This window comes from Lissotriton helveticus, chromosome 9 (genome assembly GCF_964261635.1).
Source record: "Lissotriton helveticus chromosome 9, aLisHel1.1, whole genome shotgun sequence".
In the NCBI taxonomy this organism is placed as follows: Eukaryota; Metazoa; Chordata; class Amphibia; order Caudata; family Salamandridae; genus Lissotriton; species Lissotriton helveticus.
Window position 1 is genome coordinate 953,525,274 of NC_136070.1, and position 24,015 is coordinate 953,549,288.

Below are 24,015 nucleotides of genomic sequence, written 5' to 3' on the forward strand. Positions count from 1 at the left end.
GGAACAACTAAACAAATTACAGGTGATCCAAAATACAGCAGCGAGGATTGTCCTCAATGTTCCACCGAGGACCCCCTCCTGCCCCCTGCTGACTAGACTCCACTGGCTTCCAGTGAGGAAACGAGTCCAGTTTAAAACCTTATGTACTATCCACAAGTGTATGATAGGGGAAGGCCCAAAATACCTGGCTGCAATCTTTCAGCCTTACATCCCCGAGCGCTTTCTACGCTCCAGTAACCGGCAACTGTTGCAGATACCTAGAGTAAAGAAGACCAGGCAGGGTGGCCGTGCGCTGGCCCATGCCGGACCAGTACTCTGGAACTCTCTGCCCCTTGAACTAAGATCACTTAACAGTCACCTGATTTTTCGGAAAACTTTAAAAACCTACCTGTATCCCACTAACTAATGTCTGTCTTGCCTTTATATCACCACTGCAGCACACCATCCTCAGTACTCCCCCTTTGCAGCAACAGCGCGGAGATACCCCTTCGGGGGTCTATTCTGGCGCTTTACAAGAGCATAAAATAAATAAATAAATAAATTTAAAAAAGGGTTTGAAATCAGCTATACATTATAGGCAGTGTTCCATATTATACTCTCATCCAAGATGTGCACCGAGTGCCTCATCGCAATTATGTCCTTGGGGTTGCAGAGTCTGGTATTTAATCATGAATCTAGACTCCAATCGTCTTAACTCTTGTAATCTGTTGCCCCCTCTTTCTCTCAATGGTACCTGATCTAATACCACAAATGAAAGGAGGCTACTATTGCTTTGATGGTAAATAGCAAAGTGCCTTGCCACTGGGTATTGTTTATCATGGTTTTTTATTGCTCTCAGGTGTTGTAAAATTCTATCTTTTGCTGGTTTGATAGTGCTGCCCACGTAAAATGTATTGCAGGGGCACTTCAATGCGTACACCACATATTCTGTATGGCAGGTGACATGTTTCATGATTTTAAAGGGATCATTGGTTTGAGACATTTTTACTTCTTTCATGTTGTGGCTAAATTTACATGCTTTGCAGCGGCCACATACAAAAAATCCCTGGACCGGATTACTTTTCTTCCTGTTGGCTACCAGCGTCTGGCACACCTTGTCCTTAAGGGACTTTGGTCTTCTGTACGTAATTTGTGGGGAATCTTGGATACCTTGTCGGATATCCTTGTCTGTTTTGAGTGCACTACAATACTTATTGATAGCTCCTCTTACCTCCTTGGATTGGGAGTTGAAATCTGTAATAAATCGTACTCCCTCTAGATTTTCTTTGGTTTCCTCTTTTTCCACCACAGTCTGAATTATTTCTCTCTCTTCAACCTTGCGCACAGCGTCTGCGATACATATTTTACTGTATCCCCTGTTTTTGAATCTGTCACACATAATAGCTCTTTCTATTTCATAGTCATCTTTTTTGGTGCAGTTTCTTTTTGCTCTAAGCAATTCACCAAACAGGATAGAATTAATTAGATTCCGGGGGTGAGAGCTCTGCGCATGGAGGAGGCTGTTTCCAGCCGTTTCCTTCCTGTGCAGAGTTGTCACGAGTTTGTTGTTCTCAATGGTTACCTTCAGATCTAGAAAGTCTACTGTCAGACTGTTTATATGACTTGTGAAAGAGAGGTTAAACTCATTCACGTTCAAGGTTGCAACAAAATCTTCAGCTTCCTTCACTGTGCCATCCCAGATGATAAAAATATCATCTATGTACCGGAGCCAAGTACGGACTCCGGTACGATATTGATCGAGTTGTCTGACTAATTGTTCTTCCCACCACCCCAGGTAGATTCCAGCAAAACTCGGGGCAAAACAAGTGCCCATCGATGTACCAAGCAGCTGGTGGTAGATGGCGCCATTAAACAAAAAATAATTCTGGGTTAAACATGTGTATATCATGTCTAATAGCATTTCGGTGTGAAAAAGGTATGACACCGATCTGGTACGCAAAAAATGTCTACAGGCTTTGATACCCATTTCATGTGGGATATTGGTATACAGGCTGTTTACATCTAAGGTCATCAGTAAACAGCCTGTATCCAATGAGATGTTAGCAATCTTGTCTAAAAAATCCCCGGAATCTCTAAGATATGATGGAAGACCCTGCACAATTGGCTGCAAAAAATAGTCTACATATCTTGAAGTGTTCTCCAGGCAACTATTCCTGGAGGACACTATTGGCCTTCCCGGTGGGTTCGGGGGATTTTTGTGTAATTTGGGCAGTAAATAGAGTGCTGGTATTTTAGGAAATTTACATTTTAAAAAATTTAACTCATCTGCCTCTATTAATCCTTGGTTTCTCCACTCATTCAGTTTCTCCTGATATGCATTATTCTTCGTGTCATACATTTTTCTAGTGCTCTTTTCGTATTTGACAATATCATTTAGTTGGTTCATACCTTCATTTATATACATTTCTTTAGACAAAACCACAATATTGCCCCCCTTATCGGATTTCTTTATGACAATACTTGGATCATTACTTAAACTTTCAAATGCTAGTCTCTGTTCTTGGTTAAGATTATTTCTCCTAAATGCCTTCTGTGAATACCGAAAGTCTTAAAATTCAGATTTTTCTCAGTTTAGGAGTCCTAAAGTTAGGAGTCCTCACTTTACTACTATTAAATTGAGAAAAATCCTAATTTTAAGACTTACGGTATTCACAGAATGCATTTAGGAGTCCTAAAGTTAGGAGTCCTAACTTTACTACTACTAAATTGAGAAAAATCCGAATTTTAAGACTTTCGGTATTCACAGAAGGCATTTAGGAGTCCTAAAGTTAGGAGTCCTAACTTTACTACTTCTAAATTGAGAATAATCCTAATTTTAAGACTTACGGTATTCACAGAATGCATTTAGGAGTCCTAAAGTTAGGAGTCCTAACTTCTGTGAATACCGAAATGAGTAAGTGTCTTCTGTGAATACCAAAATGGGTAAGTGCCTTCTGTGAATACGAAAATGGTAGTAAGTTTAGGATTTTGTCTTAAGTTAGTTCTGTGAATCGGGCCCTGTATTATTATTTCCCATAATTCACATTAAGCAGCAGATGATGATGTATTATGTGTCTCGCCCATCCCCTCTCTACAGGCTTGACCTTTCTATCTGAGCTTTTCAGATTCCTTTAGTTTGACAGCTGCTCCACACCAAATAGCGGTGTCCTGATTAGCTCATCCCTTATCTGTTTCTACTCTGTATCCTTGTACTGCGTGCATGCTGGGTCTGGTGGCTCAGTGGACTAATGCGTCCACTGCAGGGGCCTGTGTTCTACCTCATGGTCACAGGTTCAAATACCGGCGGGTCCTGCCTTTCATCCAGCTGAGGTCGATAAAATGAGTTGGGTAGCAATAAACATCTGTTATTCAGCGCTAAGATACCTACAGGTGAACGTGCGCTGGTATATACGTGTGTGTGTGCATGCCATTTATTTCAAATCCCTATTGAGTAACACATTTCCTACATAAACCACTGGCTTTAGGAAAGCTTGCTGTTTTTCATTTGCAGGTTTAATCATTACTTCTCATGTTTAAACAAAACATTACTTTGGTGTTGCTCACAGATCTGTTGCGAGAAATGGTGTTGGTCCATCGGTCGTGACGTGGTGTCGGTCCAGCGGTCGTGACGCAGTGTCGGTCCATCGGTCGTGGGGCGTATCGGTCGTGGGGTGGCGTCGGGTGGAAAAATCAGATTCCTGGTCCTTGCTACTTATTGCATAGTAACAAACTAGCTGGAGAGCTCCGCAATGGCCTACAGTCCAGTTTCCAAGGATTGCAAACGACCCAGATCGATACAGAGCGAACACAGGACCTTCCAGGAAGCATGGGAAGAGTACTTGTTTGTGGAATGCCCAAAAGAAAAAGCCACCTGTTTGCTTTGCAAAGAGAAAGTAAATGTTCTTAAGAGGTATAACCTTGAACAGCACTATAAAACGTTGCTCTCTGGATTCCCTGCAAACTTCCCACTGAACTCAAAACTGCGTTCTGCAAAAGTGGCATTGTTAAGCAAGCTCTTCTTTCCCAGCAGAAGATCTGCCTTTGCCAGATGAAGGAATCTGAGGCTGTTATAGAAGCGTCTTTCAAAATATGATACTTGCTTGCCAAACATAAGACACCTTTAACAGATGCAGAGCTGGTGAAGAAATGTTTCCTTTCAGAAGCCAACATTTTATTTGACAGCTACACTAATAAAGCCAGCATTTTAAAGGAAATCGGTGCATTGCAGCTTTCAGATATTTTCACACATTTTAATGCTTTCAATTTGACCCTGGAAGGTAAACAACAGCTTGTGTGCTCCTTGATGAATGGTATTTATGCTTTTGAAAGTAAGCTTGTGCTATTCAAAGAACAGCTGGATGATAGTGACTTCATCCACCTGCCAAAACTGTTGGCTTTGATGCAGAGGTTTCCAGATGCATAAGAAATTCTGTCAAAGCTAGACCTTGGTGCATGTCTTGAAGAAATTTCTGGGGAGATCAAACGCCGATTTTCTCAATTCAGAGCCCTCACCCCTCTGTTCTGGCTGGTTGAAAACCCCTGGATGGTGAGTGCACGTAATCTTGCCGTTTTTACCCTTATGGCATGGAAAGGGCTCAAGCAGAAATAGAGCTGATTGACATGCAGCACAATTCAGCCCTCGAAGCATCCTATTTGGGGCAAGCACCAGAAGAATTCTAGAAAATTGTGCCTTCTGACAAGTTTCCTCTTCTTTTTACAGTGGCCCAGAAGGTAATTTGTATGTTTGGGTCAACATATGCTTGCGAATGTTCATTTTCCACTGGGACTGTTGAAGAGAAAACTCAGAAATAAGCTTACAGACATACATCTGGATAAGCTCTTCAGGCTTGCTGTTTCAGACTTGGTACCAGATTACAGGAAACTAATTGGCGACATGAAATGTAAAATAAGTTTGTAGTGTTTGTCTTTAACGTACTTATTTTTGAGACTCTGAAGCCTGTGCTGCACTGGGCATGTGCTGAATATCCACTTACTGCAAATTGCCATGCAATCCCACTTAAGATTGCTATTCTTAGATAATAAAAAAATTATTATAAACATGTGATCAATGTAGTTATATCTGCCCTGGAAATACAGCATTGTCTAGTAATGTTTTAAAACAGAAGTGATATGTCCCCCCTCTAGCCCGGCCCCCCACTGACCCGGCCCCCCACCTGTGCGGCCCTCGGCCACAAACCACACTGTAAATTCCCCCCCCCCCGAGAAAGTTTGTGAGTACCCATGGTATAGATACAAATTAAGATAATGGAGATGGGGACTCGCCAAATAGAAATCGTCCAAGATAAGTTAATAACATTAACAAGGAACGTAACATGCATTGTAATATGCAACACATCTACCAGCACATGGGAGTAGAAACAGGGCACGCTAACTAACATTAGTGGCCATGCCCGAACAATCAGAAGTGAAGGACTAATACATGGCACAAACTAGAAATGTTTTTTTTTATTCATGTTTTTGTTGTTAACAGGACAGCACTTTGCTGTACATAACATGCTTCCGCACGATCTATGATCCAAGCAGCTTGATCACATAACTTATCAACAAGCCAAACCCTTGCTCCACGTAGGGGCGCAACACACACACCCATCCAAATCAAAACAACTCCCAGATTTTACCAAACACTTCCTGGATCTGACTCTAACGTATATGGTGAAATATAGAAACAAATGCCTTGGCTTACGCGGGGCTCCTCTTTCCTTAAAGCCACACTATAGGGATATTTAACCTGGTGACATCTTCTTCCACACTCCGTGTGTGTCCGCTCCCTCATGAGCAGTTCCCACTGACCTCACTCACCCTGTTGTTGCGTCGTCTCCTACTCCAGAACCCCCTACGGTGCGCTGTCTAACCGCAACATATTTTTGGTAGAGGGTAATTGCTTGCGCCGAACGGTATCGAAGAAAACTGGCTCTCCCCTGGGCTGAACTCAGTGGCGTAACAAAAGTTGAGGGGGCCCCCCCCCTTGCAAAATACATAGGGGGAGCCCTATGCATCGCTGCCAAGGTTCCAAGTTGCTTATGTGTGACATTTCAATGGCTGGAGTGGGAGTATGTGTGAAATTGCAATTCCTTGCGTGTGACACTTGAGTGACACTTTATCGCAAGTCAAAGTAGCTGAACCTGTGAAATAATGTTAATTTCAGAATGTGCTGAGCAACCCTGAAAGAGTGGAGTGAAGGTGAGTGTAGGTAGGCATGTGCTTGTTTCCTTCAAAAGACGCATAGCGTGGTGAGTGTTGCATGCTTCCCAGGTTAATTTATAAAAATATAAGAAAATACTCCAAATAGCAGGCTGGTTACACTGGGATTTTGCCAGGGTACAGCTGTCTGTAGCAAGCACTGGTGTCATCGTCTACTGAGTTCAGCCACTCATAGCAGCAGTAAAGAAAACACAGCAAGGCTGAGACTAATAGCTAGGGGACGCTACGATCAGGACATTAAGCTTTAAACCAGTGCTTCCTTTTTTGTATCCACCTACTAGCATCTCTCATTTACAAACAAACTGGTTGTGTTAATAATGAAGACCGTTTTCAGGCAATGCAGTCAAATTTATAAGGATTGCCCTGTAACTGCCTTTCCACATTCTGCCTCCTTTCCCACCATATACTGGATGTCATCCACCACCATCCACACCTGGGCTCCCCATCTCCTTCCTCTTCCAGCGAGTCTGTATCCTTATGCCCAGTGTGTCTGCTGTTCAGACATGATGCTTTGGTGTAGGAGTCCATGCTTTTGTTGCATGAACAAAGTAAATAAACTGTTGACCTCTACAAAGTTGAATGGGAGAGACAGAGCCAATGGGACAGAAAAAAAATCAGAAGTACTCCACAGGGGACTACAGATCCTACATTGTGAGTCATTTCTTTGTCTGATCCCTTTTCTATCGTTTCTTGTCGCCTCAATGAACACTTTCAACAAAATGATGATCAAAATCTAGCAATAATTGGGGTACAGTGTTCCCATCACAGGCTTGTGTCCCAGTGCCACAGCACCTGCTGCACTCCCCCTCCACCAAGCTCCCACATTGCCCCACTTCAGGAAGGACCTCAAGACCCTGCTCTTCGGATGACCTAGGCCCTCACGGGCGAGTGGCTGGGCTTTATCTACCTTGATTGATTGATATTGATACGCCCGGACCCTCCTGCTGAACCCAGTGGTACTGGCCCATGGCCTGGTTGTGCGCAATACAAGTTATATTTGGCAATGCCAAGAGAACCCTCACCCCCTGATCTTGGAAACCTTAACCTCCTCCAGCCCAGTTATCACTTAATTCCTGTCCACTTCATGGTCGCACACTTTGACTCACCCTCATATGCAATAAATAAATTGAAAGATTCAGCAAAACAATGAGGAGTTTCCCTCAAAACTAGATAGCCCAGAATTGTTTGTTGTATGTTGGTGACATGGGTTATTACATGAATGTATTTTGTGGTGTCCCTCTCTGCCACAGCCGCAGTACTTTACAGGATGTATCTTACACATGTCACGGTTACCGAGCAGTTCTAGTGTTATCGGCTCGCTGAGGATGAGTGGTATAGACAGCCCTGCCGACATTTGAGCCTGTGTCTTGCGCATTTTATCAAAAATATCCACAGAAGGCACACGAGACCCTGCGACCCCACACTCCTCCCGACCCCACAAACATCCATGGAAGGTTACGGATACATTTTGCAGAATCTTTTTGTTTTTCCAAAGTACCAAGTTCCCAAACTCGATTGGTTGTTCTGCTGGTGCTGTGTGACCTGCGTTCATCTGACAGCCTTTTCCAGATTTTTAAGGGTGATAGTCTTTTTTATGGGCAGACAACTTACCTTTAACTTTTCACTGAACACAATTTATTGGCCATCCCATGAATATTTTCCAGTTAAGTTTTCAGGAACATATAAAAATAAAACATTTTAAAGTATAAAAAGTTGTGTAATATTGTAGGGGGGCTGCTGTTTTTGATGGGGGTGAAAAGCTGTGAAGTGTTTCTTTTGCAAATTTTTCTTAATGCCTGAGAAAATTATAAATATTACTGCTAGTACCAATTGTATTTGTAGGTCGGCTTTCAAGTTAAAATAAGACTTTTTGTCCACTAATTAAGTTGCTTAACCAAAATTCATCCACATGCAATTCACCTTCATTTTCAGTTCCAACTACTACTTTCAATGAAATGTTTCCAGTTTGTGGCTAAAAATGATGCCACTATACGTTAATGAAAACAAGAACCTTCTACAAGGGCCAATAATCGACATCTATTTAAGACTTTGCTCATGTAATAAAAATGCGCTACCCCTGCTCTGATGTGCCTGATTCAAAACATCAGCGAATTCTGATATCCAAAAGCGTACAAGACAAGTTAGTTGCTTGCATTGGCTTACTTTAAATGTTGCAGTGTCTGTTCAGCTGCCGATTTTCAGCAGAGCCCACTGTGTACATGCCCCGGGGGCCGATAGGGCTGATCTGGCTAGTGCCTGCTGCAGTCTGGGTATGCAAGTCAGGCTGCCAATGTGTACCCTCTGCTTAGAGTTCACCCGACCGGACTCAGGAGAAAGGGCTGAGGTGCTGCTCTTGGGTGCAGCGCTTACCTTCTCACGTATAACAAGCTGGCTCTCAACATGCTTTTGAGAGGGCCGTCCGTGCTTTTGGTACACATGGTCTCAAGGAATAACCCATTACATCCCGTAAAGAAAGCGCGAGTCAATTACAGAAGCGCCGGGGCCCCAGAGTCCAGACGAGATGTATCAAATAAAATGGTAGCAATCCGGGTCCAGAGGCGATTTCCATGGCAACTATAGTCACCTCGTCTCTGGGCCTGGCTTGTACTGCCTGGCAGTGCTTTAAATGGGAAAAAATAAGTGCAGGTACTCATCAATTTAAGCATGAATGGAGGAGGAGTAATTGTGGGCAGGGTTAGAGGTGGAGCTTGGAGGCAGGCATTTAATGGGTGCCATATTTTCTTGGTGGCAATTGTGCTTGATAAGAACAATAGTTACTTACCTGTAATCTGTGGTTCTCCAGTATTGGTGTCTTTCATAGATTCACATGCCTGAATCATTCCCCGTCGTCGGAGTGGGAGTCCCACGGTACATAAAAAAGCAATAAAATGCTATAAATATATAGTAATACCAATAGAAATGAACCAGGAAGTAAAACAGCCAATGGTACAGTAGGCAAAAACTTCCACATCTATGACTCTCATAGTCATTTTGTATAGTCCAAACTACAGCCAATCAGGCGCCAGCACCCACCAGAATGTTCTCCCCAGAGGCTCAGGCTCTCAGATTTTCTCGCAAGGAGTGAAGGTAAACCATAATAGCCTAGAAAGCCTCTGAGGGGAGGTGGGCGGGTTGCATGTGAATCTATGAAAGACACCAATACTGGAGAACCACAGATTACAGGTAAGTAACTATTGTTCTTCTCCAGTATTAGGGGTGTCTTTCATAGATTCACATGCCTGAATCAGAGTAGCTAGCAGTACATATCTTTGCTGAACAGACGCTCATAACACCCAGCTTGTCAGCTAGTAATGCAAAAACAATGCAAAGTGAATAAACACATATCATATAAAGCATAACATAATGCAATCAGGAAAATATGTGAAAACATAACATAAGAAGCGTCTGACAGCAGAAAACAAGGAGGTGGGAAACAGAGGCTCACCTTAATGAAACAGATTCCGTAGAACAGCTCGACCCACAGAAGTATCAGCCTCGCTGATGGACTCTAGACAGTAATGTCTGGTAAAGGTATGGCGACTCGCCCAAGTCGCCGCCTTGCAGATCTGCTGAAGTGGGACTCCAGCGAATAAGGCCGTAGATGAGGAGACTGCTCTTGTAGAGTGCGCTCTGGGCGCAGATGGTAAAGGTCTCCCAGCCTGTGCATGGCAAAAGGCAATGGCAGCAGATATCCATCTTGCAATAGTCTGTTTTGATACTGCCTGCCCTTTACGAATCGCACCGTAGGTAATGAACAACTGGTCAGAGGTGCGTACAGCAGAAGTTCTTTGTAGATAGAATTTAAGACATCTTCTAATGTCAAGCGAGTGTAAAGCTCTTTCCGCAGGAGTTTGCGGGTCTGGAAAAAATGATTTAAGAACAACAGGTTCGTTCAGATGAAAATCCGAAGGTACTTTAGGAATGTATTTGGGATTTGTGCGAAGTATGACAGAATCGCTAGTGAATTGGAGGAAAGGATGATGAACAGTGAAAGCTTGGATATCACTAACTCTCTTGGCGGATGTTAAGGCTAAAAGCAGTGATACCTTCCACGAAAGATACTTCAAGTCAGCTCGATGGATGGGCTCAAATGGGTGACGCATGAGTTGACCCAGGACCACATTCAGATGCCACAAAGGAGGTGGACGACGTACTGGAGGGAACATTCTAAAGAGGCCTTTAAAGAACTGTTGGATAATTCTTGATGAATACAGAGAATTGGACCCATCCTGTCGATATCTGGATATTGCAGCCAGAAATACCTTCAAAGTAGCATGGGACAGACCTGTTCGTGCCAACTGCAAGAAAAAAGGAAGAATTTCCTCAGGCTTTGCCAAAAAAGGGTGAACACCTGCTGAACGGCACCAGATACAGAAGCGTTTCCATTTGAGACTGTAAGTCTTGATGGTTGCGGGTGCTCTAGCTTTGGCCAACACCTCTTTACAGTCTGCTGGGATGTTCAAGTGTGCAAACTCATGGTGTTCAGGAGCCAAGCCGCTAATCTCAGCGATGCTGGGTCCGATGGAAGACTTGACCTTCCTGAACACTGAGCAAGTTCGGGATTGGATGTAACTGAATTGGTTTGCTCTCTGATAGTAGGAGGAGCTCCGTAAACCAATACTGGCGCGGCCATCTGGGCGCGATCAGGATCAGTCGGCAAGGTTCCTTCCTCATCTTCCGCAGAACCTTGGGGACTAACGGAATCGGTGGGAAAGCGTACGCAAACCTCAGGGACCAATCGAGGGAGAATGCATTCCCCAGAGAATTCTTGTGGGGGTGCCAGCTGGCGAAGCTCAGGCATTTGCTGTTGGTACTTGTCGCAAATAGGTCCAGGTCTGGCCAACCCCACTGATGAAAGATGTGGTCCACTGTGTTCTGGTGAAGCTCCCATTCGTGGTTGGTGATTGTTGTCCTGCTGAGTGCATCCGCAAGGACGTTTTCCGTTCCCGGAACATGCACCGCATGCAACTGTACATTGTGGTGAAGAGCCCATGTCCATAATTCCTGCGCCTCTTGAGACAGGAGAAGAGATCGAGTTCCTCCCTGTTTGTTGACGTAGTGCATACTTGTTGTGTTGTCTGTTCTTATCAACACATTGGTGTTCTGAATGATGGCACAAAACGCCTTGAGGGCAAGAAAAATGGCTCTAAGTTCCAAACGATTGATGTGCCACAGTTTCTGTTGCACAGTCCATTTGCCACTGATCGTGAGGCCTTGCAGATGAGCCCCCCAGCCCTCGAGGGATGCATCTGTAGTGATGGTGAGACTTGGTGGTTCTTGAAGGAACGCCTGACCCTGACTGAGATGACACCTCTGTGTCCACCACAGAAGAGACTCCTTCATGAGTGGTGTGATTTGAATGAGGTCCTCGAAAGTGCCTGAAACCTGTTGCCACTGCAGGGCTAGTTCCTCCTGCAGCGGCCTCATTTGAAGCCGGCAATTTGGAAGTAATGGAATACAAGCCGATGCCATCCCCAGAAAGGATTTGTATAGTCGGACAGAAACTGACTTTCTTTGCATGAGATCTTGTGCTAGCCGACTTATTTTCATTTGTCTCTCCTTGGAGACGAAAGCTTTGCATTTGTGAGTGTCCAACATTGCTCCTAAGAATGCTATTCTTTGAGACGATTGCATTTGGGATTTGGAGAAATTTATTGTCAGGCCTAGAGACTGAAACAGGTGGAGACACTGGTGAAGGTGACGTTGAACGGTGCCATGAGAATTGGCCTTTATAAGGCAATCGTCCAGATATGGGAAAATTTGTATTCCCTCCAGCCGGAGGTGCGCAGCTACTGGAGCTAAAACCTTCGTAAAAACTCTTGGAGCTGACCTTAGTCCAAAAGGAAGGACTTTGAATTGGTAGTCCCTGCCAGCCACCCTGAAGCGAAGGAATTTCCTGTGGCGAGGTAGGATGGGGATGTGGAAATATGCATCTTGGATGTCTAGGGTGACCATGCAATCTCCTGCTGTTAGAAGATGCAAAACTTCTTGAAGAGAGAGCATCCGGAACGTCAATTTCCTTAGATATTTGTTTAATGCACGAAGATCGAGGATCGGGCGCCACTCCCCGTTCTTCTTTCTGATCAGGAAGAACCTGGAGTAAAATCCTAGTCCTCTCATCCTCTGAGGAACGCTCTCGATAGCTCCTTTGTGTATCATCATTTTGATTTGGGTAAGCAGCTCCTTCAGGTGAGCTGGAGGCGGGCCCTTTGGCGGTACATTTGGGGGAAATTTTTCGAATTCTAGGGCATGGCCCCTGGCGACAATATCCAGGACCCATTTGTCCGTTGTTATCGACTGCCAATTGGAGTAAAATTTGGAGATTCTTCCGCCAAGTCTTTTGAGAGGGTGGAAAGACGGTGGTGGCAGGTGAAAAATTTCATTGTCGCTTGTCCTTGCCGCGGTAGGTAGCCTTACCCCTGTTTGGGGTGTATTGAGATCTTTTCTGCCCATAAGACTGGTAGCGCTGATTTTGGTAGCGCTGATTACCCTGACGGTATGAGGATTGTTGATGTTGTTGCTGGTATCCACCTCTATTGAAGGACGTTCCTCGTCCTCTCGCTCCTCGAAAGGGCGGCTTGTGAAATTGTAGAGTGCCTAAGGATTTGGCCGTTTCGGTATCCTTCTTGATAGTCTGTAAGGCCTCCTCTACCTTGGGGCCGAAAAATATTCGCCATCAAATGGCATGTCTAGAACTCGGTTTTGTACTTCCTGTCTGAAGGCAGTGGAACGTAACCACCCCTGTCTACGGAGAACCGCAGCCCCTGCTAATTGGCGAAAACCTGTAGATGCCACATCAACAGCTGAATCAATTATCTCTTCAGAGGTCCTTTGACCTTCATTGAGAATCTGGAGTGCCTCCGCCTTGGATGGCTCAGGGAGTAGATCGATAAATGGTGAGATGTCAGACCACATTTGACGGTCGTAACGACCTAAGATGGCTAATGCGTTGGCAGCACGGACAGTCGTTGCAGCCATGGTGGAAACTCGTTTTCCTATTGAGTCTAGGCGTCTGCCATCTCTATCCGGCGGCGCCGTAACTGCAGAGGACGGATTTCTGGCCCTTTTCTGAGCCGCCTGGACAATTACCGAGTCAAGTTTTGCTTGTCCAATGAGACAGGCAGGTGTCTTGTCTGGAGCTTTATATTTCTTATCAATTCTTGGCAAGACTGGAGGAATGGAAGCCGGCGTTGACATCACCTTAACACCTTCTTTCCAGATGAATTCCACAATGGGTATTGTTCTAATTTGTCGCCTGGGCTGATCTTTAAAATCGTAAAGGAAACATTCTTGTTGAGTATGCTCCATTTTCATATGAAAACGTGCGGTTGCACGCTCCATCAGCAAGTGAAAATTTGCTACATCAACAGGAGGGGAGGCCGACGCAGTCTGAGGAGATGTTGAAGGAGATTGGACCTGATAGTCCTCCCACTCCGATAAATCATCCACTTCTCCTTCTTCCCGTTGGTCGTCATCTTCCGAGGATTGCGGGTCCTCTTCGTGAGCAGGTTGTGGGTGTGAAGGTGGGCACACCGATGGGAGCACGGGTGGAGGCGTTTCCGAAGTTGGAGTTGCTTGTCCAGAACCTGCCGATTCCGAAGGTGGAAACCTCCGATAGTAATCGTCCAGCATAAATTGTAAGTTGGATATTAAATCCAAAGGCACTTGAGCAACAGGGGTACTGACAGGCATCGATACTTCAGCAGGAGAGTGAGAATCCTCATATTCATCATCTTGAAGTTTAATATGTAACTCCGATGGACTAGTGGCTTGTCCAAAAGTATTCTGGACCATCTCATTGTCACTGTCAGAATCCAGTAGTTGGTCTGGGACTTCAGAGGACACCTTGTGAGGTGAAACACGCAGGGGTGAAAGCCTCATTACAGTGTTGCGCAGTTGTTCTGCTGCTTGGCGTGGTGTTAAAAACACCGTCGACGGAGACCACACCTGTAGTGCCGTGCATGAGGATAACTGCGGCGTCGTCGGAGGGTTAACTTCCGATGGATTTGTCGTCGACGGATCACCTCTCGTCGTCGACGGGACACTTTTCGGCAACGGAATAGTCGTCGTCGACGGGACACTCGTCATCGACGGGAGACCTTTCGTCGACGGGACACTCGTCGTCGACGGGACAGTCTTCGTCGACGGGACACCCATCGTCGACGGGACACTCTTCGTCGACGGGACACTCTTCGTCGACGGGACACTCTTCGTCGACGGGACACTCTTCGTCGACGGGACACTCTTCGTCGACGGGAGACTCTTCGTCGACGGGACACTCTTCGTCGACGGGACACCCTTCGTCGACGGGACACTCCTCGTCGACGGGACCGTCTTCGTGGACGAGTCACTCCTCGTCGACGATGTTATTTTCGTCGCCGGCGTAGAGCCTGACGACGAGCTCGTCGACGGAGTCTTTTTCGTCGGCGGTAAAGCCTTTAAAGGCGTCGACGACGAGGCGTCGACGACGGACGTCGACGAAATAGGCCTCACAGAAACAAAAACCATCGTTGGAGATGCCGTAGACGAGGACATAACCATACTAGGTTTAGGAGATGAAAATGTTACCGTAGATGTCACTGAAGTCGTCGTTCTCGTCGACGAGGAAGCTGAAGAAGACTTCACAGGAGGCGGAGATGAATTCTGTGGTAACATCCTGTCAGAAGATAGGGGAAGCTTGAGTTTTTTCCCCTTTGAGGAAGCAGAAGCGCCTTCCATGCCCCTGGAGGTGGGGACAGCCTGAGAAGTGGAAGGTTGATCCAGTCCTTTAGCAGGTGGTTGTTTTTTAGGCAGTTTAGCCTTGGGAGATGACATTCCCTCAGGCGCAGATCTCTTCCTGGAGGCTGAAGTGGAAGCAGAGGTGACACTGCCTACTTCAGAAACAGGATTAGAAGAATCCTTTAGCCTCTTCAACCACAGCAGTAAACGACCCTCTCTATCTCTGAGAGTCTTCTGAGGCATGGTTCTGCAGATCTTACAATCAGAGGCCTGGTGATCTGGGTAGAGACAATAGATACACTTTTTGTGTGGATCCTTCTCAAAAAGCCGAGGCTTACCACAGCAGTCACAAGCTCTGAAGAGAGATTTCTTTGAAGACATCCTGAAGAGAAGACACAGATGAAGTTAGAAGTTAGAAAAACTGAGCAGAGCTCAGGGAGACTCCCTTCACACGACGTGCGGTAGAGAATCTGAGAGCCTGAGCCTCTGGGGAGAACATTCTGGTGGGTGCTGGCGCCTGATTGGCTGTAGTTTGGACTATACAAAATGACTATGAGAGTCATAGATGTGGAAGTTTTTGCCTACTGTACCATTGGCTGTTTTACTTCCTGGTTCATTTCTATTGGTATTACTATATATTTATAGCATTTTATTGCTTTTTTATGTACCGTGGGACTCCCACTCCGACGACGGGGAATGATTCAGGCATGTGAATCTATGAAAGACACCCCTAATACTGGAGAATATAGAATTATTTCTGCTATTTGTAGAGTATTTGTTTTCTCCTCCCATGTGCAAAAGGATACGTTTATTATTTTGAGAATGTTATACCAATGCAGATTGTCTCTGAGCCTATGCACATATGAAACATAAAAGTCATGATTTTTCTCAGTAAACATTAAAACAGAAGTTACATAACCAACACAAACGAACAGTAGCATTTTCAATCTGGTTTTCAACACAATACTGTCTCAGTCATCATCTATTATACAGCAGGCACCCACTATGGTCAATCAAAATCATCCACAGCTCCTTCAATGGGGGCACGAGGTACCTAATGTGAGCAGTGGGCAAGTGAAGTGATTACAGGGAACTTGAGTGGTGACACATGTGAAGAAGGGCTTCTATAAATGGCTGAGATGAACGCAGTGGGATGAGTTGAACTAGCATATGTCAACGTAAAGTGAATTAAATGAACAACGAGAGGCACTAGGGTAAACAAGGCAAGCACAGGGCAAATGTGCATTCAACTGGCTGGGTCAGGTGAGAATTAAGTGAGGAGAGAAAGGATGAATCAGTTAAGGCAGGTTGAGCAAATCAAACATGGTGGGTCAGTGCAGAGTGGAAGAGCCAAGCACATCTTACATGATGTAAGCAAGGGTTGGCCTGGAAAATACATGGTGGGTTAGTCAAGCACAGGTGAGCACATGGTGGTCTAGATGATGACCGGTTGAGTAAAGGAAATGATTTGGGTCTGTTGCAGAGGCAAGTACAGCTTGCATAAAGCAAACAGAAGATATGCAAGGCTTGTACAGGCGGGATAAATCCAGCACATTATAGGTACAGTGGGCACCTAAAGGTCAGGAGACCATGGGATTTTAAGTCATTTTTGTAGCATGGACCAGGCCTCCTAGGTATTGGAGAGATGTAAAAGAGATGTTAGTACAATTTTCTAGCATTTGGGTATTCCCTACAACATCCCTCAAGATAGCACATGCATAGACAATGAGAAAAAACATTTTGGTTTCAGAAAGAGCTTCATATGGAAGATGCAAGAAATAAACAAGCATTTACAATGCAATGGTTTCGCCTTTGGAAAAGTTAGAGCTATTGGCATTGTAAATGACAAAATTTGTATTTATGTGTTGGTTTTGAAAACAGATAAATAAATGGCATTGTCATTTACATTTTTCTTAAGCCATCAGTTGCACACTTATGTTTATGATTGTTTTCCCATTCTTTGCAGATTGTCTTAATTTTGTGCGACTCCCTCGTGAAGTGTTTTGTCTAAGAACACTGTTAATTAATAGTACATAGATGGGGGTAGGGGGGATACCCTCAGTTTGAGGTGTGCACATTTAACTTTGGACCACGTGGTCCTATTCCTGAATCATCAATATTCAATCAAAAAATTAATTCTGAATGCTTCTTTTGGCGTTTTTCTTTGTAATGTTTATTGATGATAATTTTCTCATCACATTATTTCATTTTTTCAAAATATCGGCAAATTTCATTTTTTAAAACGTATTTCACATCCAACCCAATGCATTTCGGGTACACCTGGACCCTTCATCAGGGGTCTCTATGGAAAGAACCAAAAAAACAATATTGAGCCCAAAGCTATGTTCTAAATAATACATAAACCACAGTACAGTGCAGAATAAGAACGATCATAATATTGCTACAGTTCTCTTTCTATCGCATGTCTTATAAACAGTTCCTCTCACTGTATCAATGCGGAGGTTCCACAGCTAATAAAACATCAATGTCTTGCTCGGAACGACCCGCGTTCCGTGTCCGTTACTTACGAAAATGAAGTGTTTCAATCCGCCTCTCCTCCTCGCCAATAGCGGTCTGGGTAAGATCACGTAAAACATTCTATCTTTAAAGTTAAATCTTATTGGCTGACAACGCGGTCACGTGTCCGCAACTCGTTCCCAATGTTTACACATATATAACTTGTCTATATCACGCAAAGGGATTACTGCGCAACCATTACGTTAATATCTAGACTCATTGAAGGAATATACAGTCAATATCCTCAATTTCAAGATTGTGTAAGATTCGTCGTTAGTCATAGTTTCACGATCTCTAACATCAAACTGAAATGCCTACTGTCACGTTATTATTCAATCACAGAATTTAAACTATGCATTTAGCTTTTAAAATGACGATAACATATGTGCATGTGCATAGATGATAAGCTTAGTACATAATCGTGACGAGTCGGCCATATTGGAATGGAGTGTAACAGTGATAATCAGCATATGTTATTATCAACAATGACATTATAACTGTGATATCGAAGATGCCCCGGATTAACACTGATAGCCGAGGCTAACACGGGAACACTCAAATCACTGTCTCATTCATTAAAAGAAACATGTTAGTTCCAATCTGTCATTAAGCCCATCTGGCTGAAGACTTCCCATCTTTTTTATCCAAAAGTACTCTGATCTGAGTCTCATTTTGTGTGTGTCCAGACCTGGACGTGCAGTGACCACTTCAAGTATGGTATAACGTAATTGGGAAATGTTGTGTCCTGATTCTGCCCAGTGTGCTGCCACTGTTGATTTCAAATTCTTCTGACGAATGTTACTTTTATGTTCAGTAATTCTTACCTTGATCTTACGTTCGTTTTGCCCAACATACAGTTTCCCACAGGGGCATTTAATTCCGTAAATCACTCCTTTAGTGTCACACGTGCTTGAATGTTTCAATGGAATCAATTGACCTGTTCTAGGATGTGTAAAGGACGATCCAGTAATTACGTTGTTACAATGTGTGCAGTTTTCGCATTTGCGCATGCCCTTGTGTACTATCTTATTTGCATTCATTTCTTTTTTCCTCAACAATTCTTTTAAATGTTTAGATCTGTTGTAAGCAAATGTTATGCTTTCTGCAAACAAAGGTTGAAGATCAGGTTCCTGGGTGATTATGGACCAATGTTTCCTCATAATATTACTGATTTGTAGTGCCTGCATGGAATATTTGAGAACACACACTGTGAGTTTTTGGTCTGTTTTGTCTTTTTTTGTAAGTAGAGACTCTCTCGTCATGGCCATGACTTTCTTTTTTGATTCTTGTAGAAGTTGATTAGGATATCCTCTTTTTTCATATTTTCTGATCTGTCTGTCGATAGTATCAGAAGCATCCATGGCATCCGATGTGATCCTCTTGTAGCGGATAAACTGCGATAGTGGCAAATGCTGTTTCAAAGCTTGATGGTGAAAACTGGAGTAATGCAATCCACTGTTGCGATCCGTTTCTTTTATATGTACATTGGTACATATTTGCCCATTTCTTATGGATACTTTTACATCAAGGAAAGCTAGTTGATGTTGATCAATGTCATACGTAAACTTGATTCTTTCATGGGTCACATTCAATCTCTCAATGTTTGCTTCCAATTCTTCTTTCTTTCCTCTCCACATGATAAAGATGTCATCTATGTAACGTTTATATTCAATCAGGCCATTTTTCCAGTCTGGGTTGTTGAGTATATGGTCACTCTCAAACTTGGACATAAATATATTCGCGTACGACGGTGCTCCAGCAAAACCCATGCTGGTCCCGCTGCATTGTGCAAAGTATTCTTCTTCCCATTCTAGGTAACTATGGAAAAGCGCAAAGTGTAAAATTTCCAACAAGAAAATGTTTTCTGGTCCCTCAATTTCATTATTTAATAGACACCACTCCATTGCTTCAAGCCCCTCATTGTGAGGGATCGAGGTGTATAACACGGTCACGTCTATGGAACTGAGCCAAACTTCTTCATTTTCTGGAATCTTTACCTCCTGTAGAATAGTCAAGAATGCCGTCGTATCTTTTATGTGGGTGCACCACTTTTGAACTAGTGGTTGTAAAAACCAGTCTAGATATTGCCCGATAGGTTCAGAAAGAGATCCGCATGCTGATACAATTGGCCTAAATGGTGGTCTTGTTAGGTGCTTATGCACCTTGGGTAACATGTAGAATTGTGGCCTCCTTGGATATTTAATGTTCAAAAATTGATAAGTTTTATTAGTGATCCATTTCATCTCAAGGGCTTTATCAAGAATCTCTTTCAATGTAGCTGCAAAAGTTTCTGTAGGGTCGCATTCAAGTTTATGGTAGATATTTGTGTCTTTTAAATGTTGATTAACACTTTCTTTGTAGAAGGTTGAATTCATTACTACCAGGGCTCCCCCTTTATCTGCTTTCTGAATGGTTATTTCGGTCATATCTTTCAAGGATTTCAATGTATTCCATTCTTTTTTTGAAAAATTGCTTTTCGTGCCACTCTTGTAATTAATCCTCTTAATTTCTGTGTTGATCACTCGTTCGTAGGCATCAATAGTTTTATGTGACGAAGGGGCACAGAATGTGCTCTTGACTCTGAATTCTTTCTTTGTGCTTTCTCCTTGTTCTGTAGGTGGAATGGTATTGAAAAAAATGTTGAGCCTCAGTGTGCGAAAAAATTTAAATAAAGCGATTTCGGTCTCCTCTGGGTTAGATTTATACACCGGGACAAATGTGATGCCTTTATTCAATAAGTTCATTTGGGCTTTAGTCAATGTCCTATCTGAAATGTTAATTACAAGTTCGTTTTCTTTTTCTGGGATCTCAACTCCCGATCCACTGCTGACTCTTTTGGCTTTTCTTTTTCCCCTCCTGGTTTTGAGGGTTCTGTTGTTGTGGATGTTGTAGGTACATTGTTGGCCGCTGGACTTACGTCTAAAAAAGCCTTGTCGGTTGTAGCTTTTTGTCCTGTTGGTATATTCTTCTCTATTGGTCTTCTGTTTTGGGTTGTATCGGACTCTGATACAACACTCTCCTGAGAGGAACTGATATTTGTGGATGGTTTTTGCCATTTTCTTTGATTATAAACCTCCGCCCAACTATATACCTCCTCCAGCTTATAATCCACAGTATCTCTTTTGTATTTCTTTATTTTTCTGTCTTCTATTTCCTTGGCGTATTTATCCAGCTTTTTGTCGATGTCCTCAAGTAAAGATTTTAAGTCGTCGTGTTTGTCTAACTCCCTTTTGATGCCTTCCAATTCTTCCTCTACTTCTTTTAGTTCCTTAGATAATTCCTCAACTATCAGCAGGATCAGATCTAAGCTACATTTATTAAGTATTTGATACCACTTATTGAGAAAGGATTTGTTGTTCCTGCATAACATCGGTTTAAGTGCAATCCTTAAACCTCTTGGTATACGTTTGTTGCGATGATAATGTATCAGAGTTGTAGCATGTAGTCGTTTGCTGATCTCTCGTTTGCTCATATATTCAAGTTGTTTTAATAATTGATTAGCTGTATTTAATTGTGGGCTGAAGACTCTTGTTTCTTTTATCAATCCATAGATTTGTTCTGACTCTTCCGCGTGATATAGACAAGTTATATACGTGTAAACATTGGGAACGAGTTGCGGACACGTGACCGCGTTGTCAGCCAATAAGATTTAACTTTAAAGATAGAATGTTTTACATGATCTTACCCAGACCGCTATTGGCGAGGAGGAGAGGCGGATTGAAACACTTCATTTTCGTAAGTAACGGACACGGAACGCGGGTCGTTCCGAGCAAGACATTGATGTTTTATTAGCTGTGGAACCTCCGCATTGATACAGTGAGAGGAACTGTTTATAAGACATGCGATAGAAAGAGAACTGTAGCAATATTATGATCGTTCTTATTCTGCACTGTACTGTGGTTTATGTATTATTTAGAACATAGCTTTGGGCTCAATATTGTTTTTTTGGTTCTTTCCATAGAGACCCCTGATGAAGGGTCCAGGTGTACCCGAAATGCATTGGGTTGGATGTGAAATACGTTTTAAAAAATGAAATTTGCCGATATTTTGAAAAAATGAAATAATGTGATGAGAAAATTATCATCAATAAACATTACAAAGAAAAACGCCAAATGAAGCATTCAGAATTAATTTTTTGATTGAATATTGATGATTCAGGAATAGGACCACGTGGTCCAAAGTTAAATGTGCACACCTCAAACTGAGGGTATCACCCCTACCCCCATCTATGTACTATTAATTAACAGTGTTCTTAGACAAAACACTTCACGAGGGAGTCGCACAAAATTAAGACAATCTGCAAAGAATGGGAAAACAATCATAAACATAAGTGTGCAACTGATGGCTTAAGAAAATTGTTTAATGTGTCTACCCTCCACAGTTAGCACCCACCGTAAAAAAAGATGAACCTGGAAGATATCGCTCAAATTACAACAAATAAGGCAGAGACCTTAGCATATACGCCTGAAGAGGCAGAACAAATCTATGGATTGATAAAAGAAACAAGAGTCTTCAGCCCACAATTAAATACAGCTAATCCATTATTAAAACAACTTGAATATATGAGCAAACGAGAGATCAGCAAACGACTACATGCTACAACTCTGATACATTATCATCGCAACAAACGTATACCAAGAGGTTTAAGGATTGCACTTAAACCGATGTTATGCAGGAACAACAAATCCTTTCTCAATAAGTGGTATCAAATACTTAATAAATGTAGCTTAGATCTGATCCTGCTGATAGTTGAGGAATTATCTAAGGAACTAAAAGAAGTAGAGGAAGAATTGGAAGGCATCAAAAGGGAGTTAGACAAACACGACGACTTAAAATCTTTACTTGAGGACATCGACAAAAAGCTGGATAAATACGCCAAGGAAATAGAAGACAGAAAAATAAAGAAATACAAAAGAGATACTGTGGATTATAAGCTGGAGGAGGTATATAGTTGGGCGGAGGTTTATAATCAAAGAAAATGGCAAAAACCATCCACAAATATCAGTTCCTCTCAGGAGAGTGTTGTATCAGAGTCCGATACAACCCAAAACAGAAGACCAATAGAGAAGAATATACCAACAGGACAAAAAGCTACAACCGACAAGGCTTTTTTAGACGTAAGTCCAGCGGCCAACAATGTACCTACAACATCCACAACAACAGAACCCTCAAAACCAGGAGGGGAAAAAGAAAAGCCAAAAGAGTCAGCAGCGGATCGGGAGTTGAGATCCCAGAAAAAGAAAACGAACTTGTAATTAACATTTCAGATAGGACATTGACTAAAGCCCAAAGGAACTTATTGAATAAAGGCATCACATTTGTCCCGGTGTATAAATCTAACCCAGAGGAGACCGAAATCGCTTTATTTAAATTTTTTCGCACACTGAGGCTCAAAATTTTTTTCAATACCATTCCACCTACAGAACAAGGAGAAAGCACAAAGAAAGAATTCAGAGTCAAGAGCACATTCTGTGCCCCTTCGTCACATAAAACTATTGATGCCTACGAACGAGTGATCAACACAGAAATTAAGAGGATTAATTACAAGAGTGGCACGAAAAGCAATTTTTCAAAAAAAGAATGGAATACATTGAAATCCTTGAAAGATATGACCGAAATAACCATTCAGAAAGCAGATAAAGGGGGAGCCCTGGTAGTAATGAATTCAACCTTCTACAAAGAAAGTGTTAATCAACATTTAAAAGACACAAATATCTACCATAAACTTGAATGCGACCCTACAGAAACTTTTGCAGCTACATTAAAAGAGATTCTTGATAAAGCCCTTGAGATGAAATGGATCACTAATAAAACTTATCAATTTTTGAACATTAAATATCCAAGGAGGCCACAATTCTACATGTTACCCAAGGTGCATAAGCACCTAACAAGACCACCATTTAGGCCAATTGTATCAGCATGCGGATCTCTTTCTGAACCTATCGGGCAATATCTAGACTGGTTTTTACAACCACTAGTTCAAAAGTGGTGCACCCACATAAAAGATACGACGGCATTCTTGACTATTCTACAGGAGGTAAAGATTCCAGAAAATGAAGAAGTTTGGCTCAGTTCCATAGACGTGACCGCGTTATACACCTCGATCCCTCACAATGAGGGGCTTGAAGCAATGGAGTGGTGTCTATTAAATAATGAAATTGAGGGACCAGAAAACATTTTCTTGTTGGAAATTTTACACTTTGCGCTTTTCCATAGTTACCTAGAATGGGAAGAAGAATACTTTGCACAATGCAGCGGGACCAGCATGGGTTTTGCTGGAGCACCGTCGTACGCGAATATATTTATGTCCAAGTTTGAGAGCGACCATATACTCAACAACCCAGACTGGAAAAATGGCCTGATTGTATATAAACGTTACATAGATGACATCTTTATCATGTGGAGAGGAAAGAAAGAAGAATTGGAAGCAAACATTGAGAGATTGAATGTGACCCATGAAAGAATCAAGTTTACATATGACATTGATCAACATCAACTAGCTTTCCTTGATGTAAAAGTATCCATAAGAAATGGGCAAATATGTACCAATGTACATATAAAAGAAACGGATCGCAACAG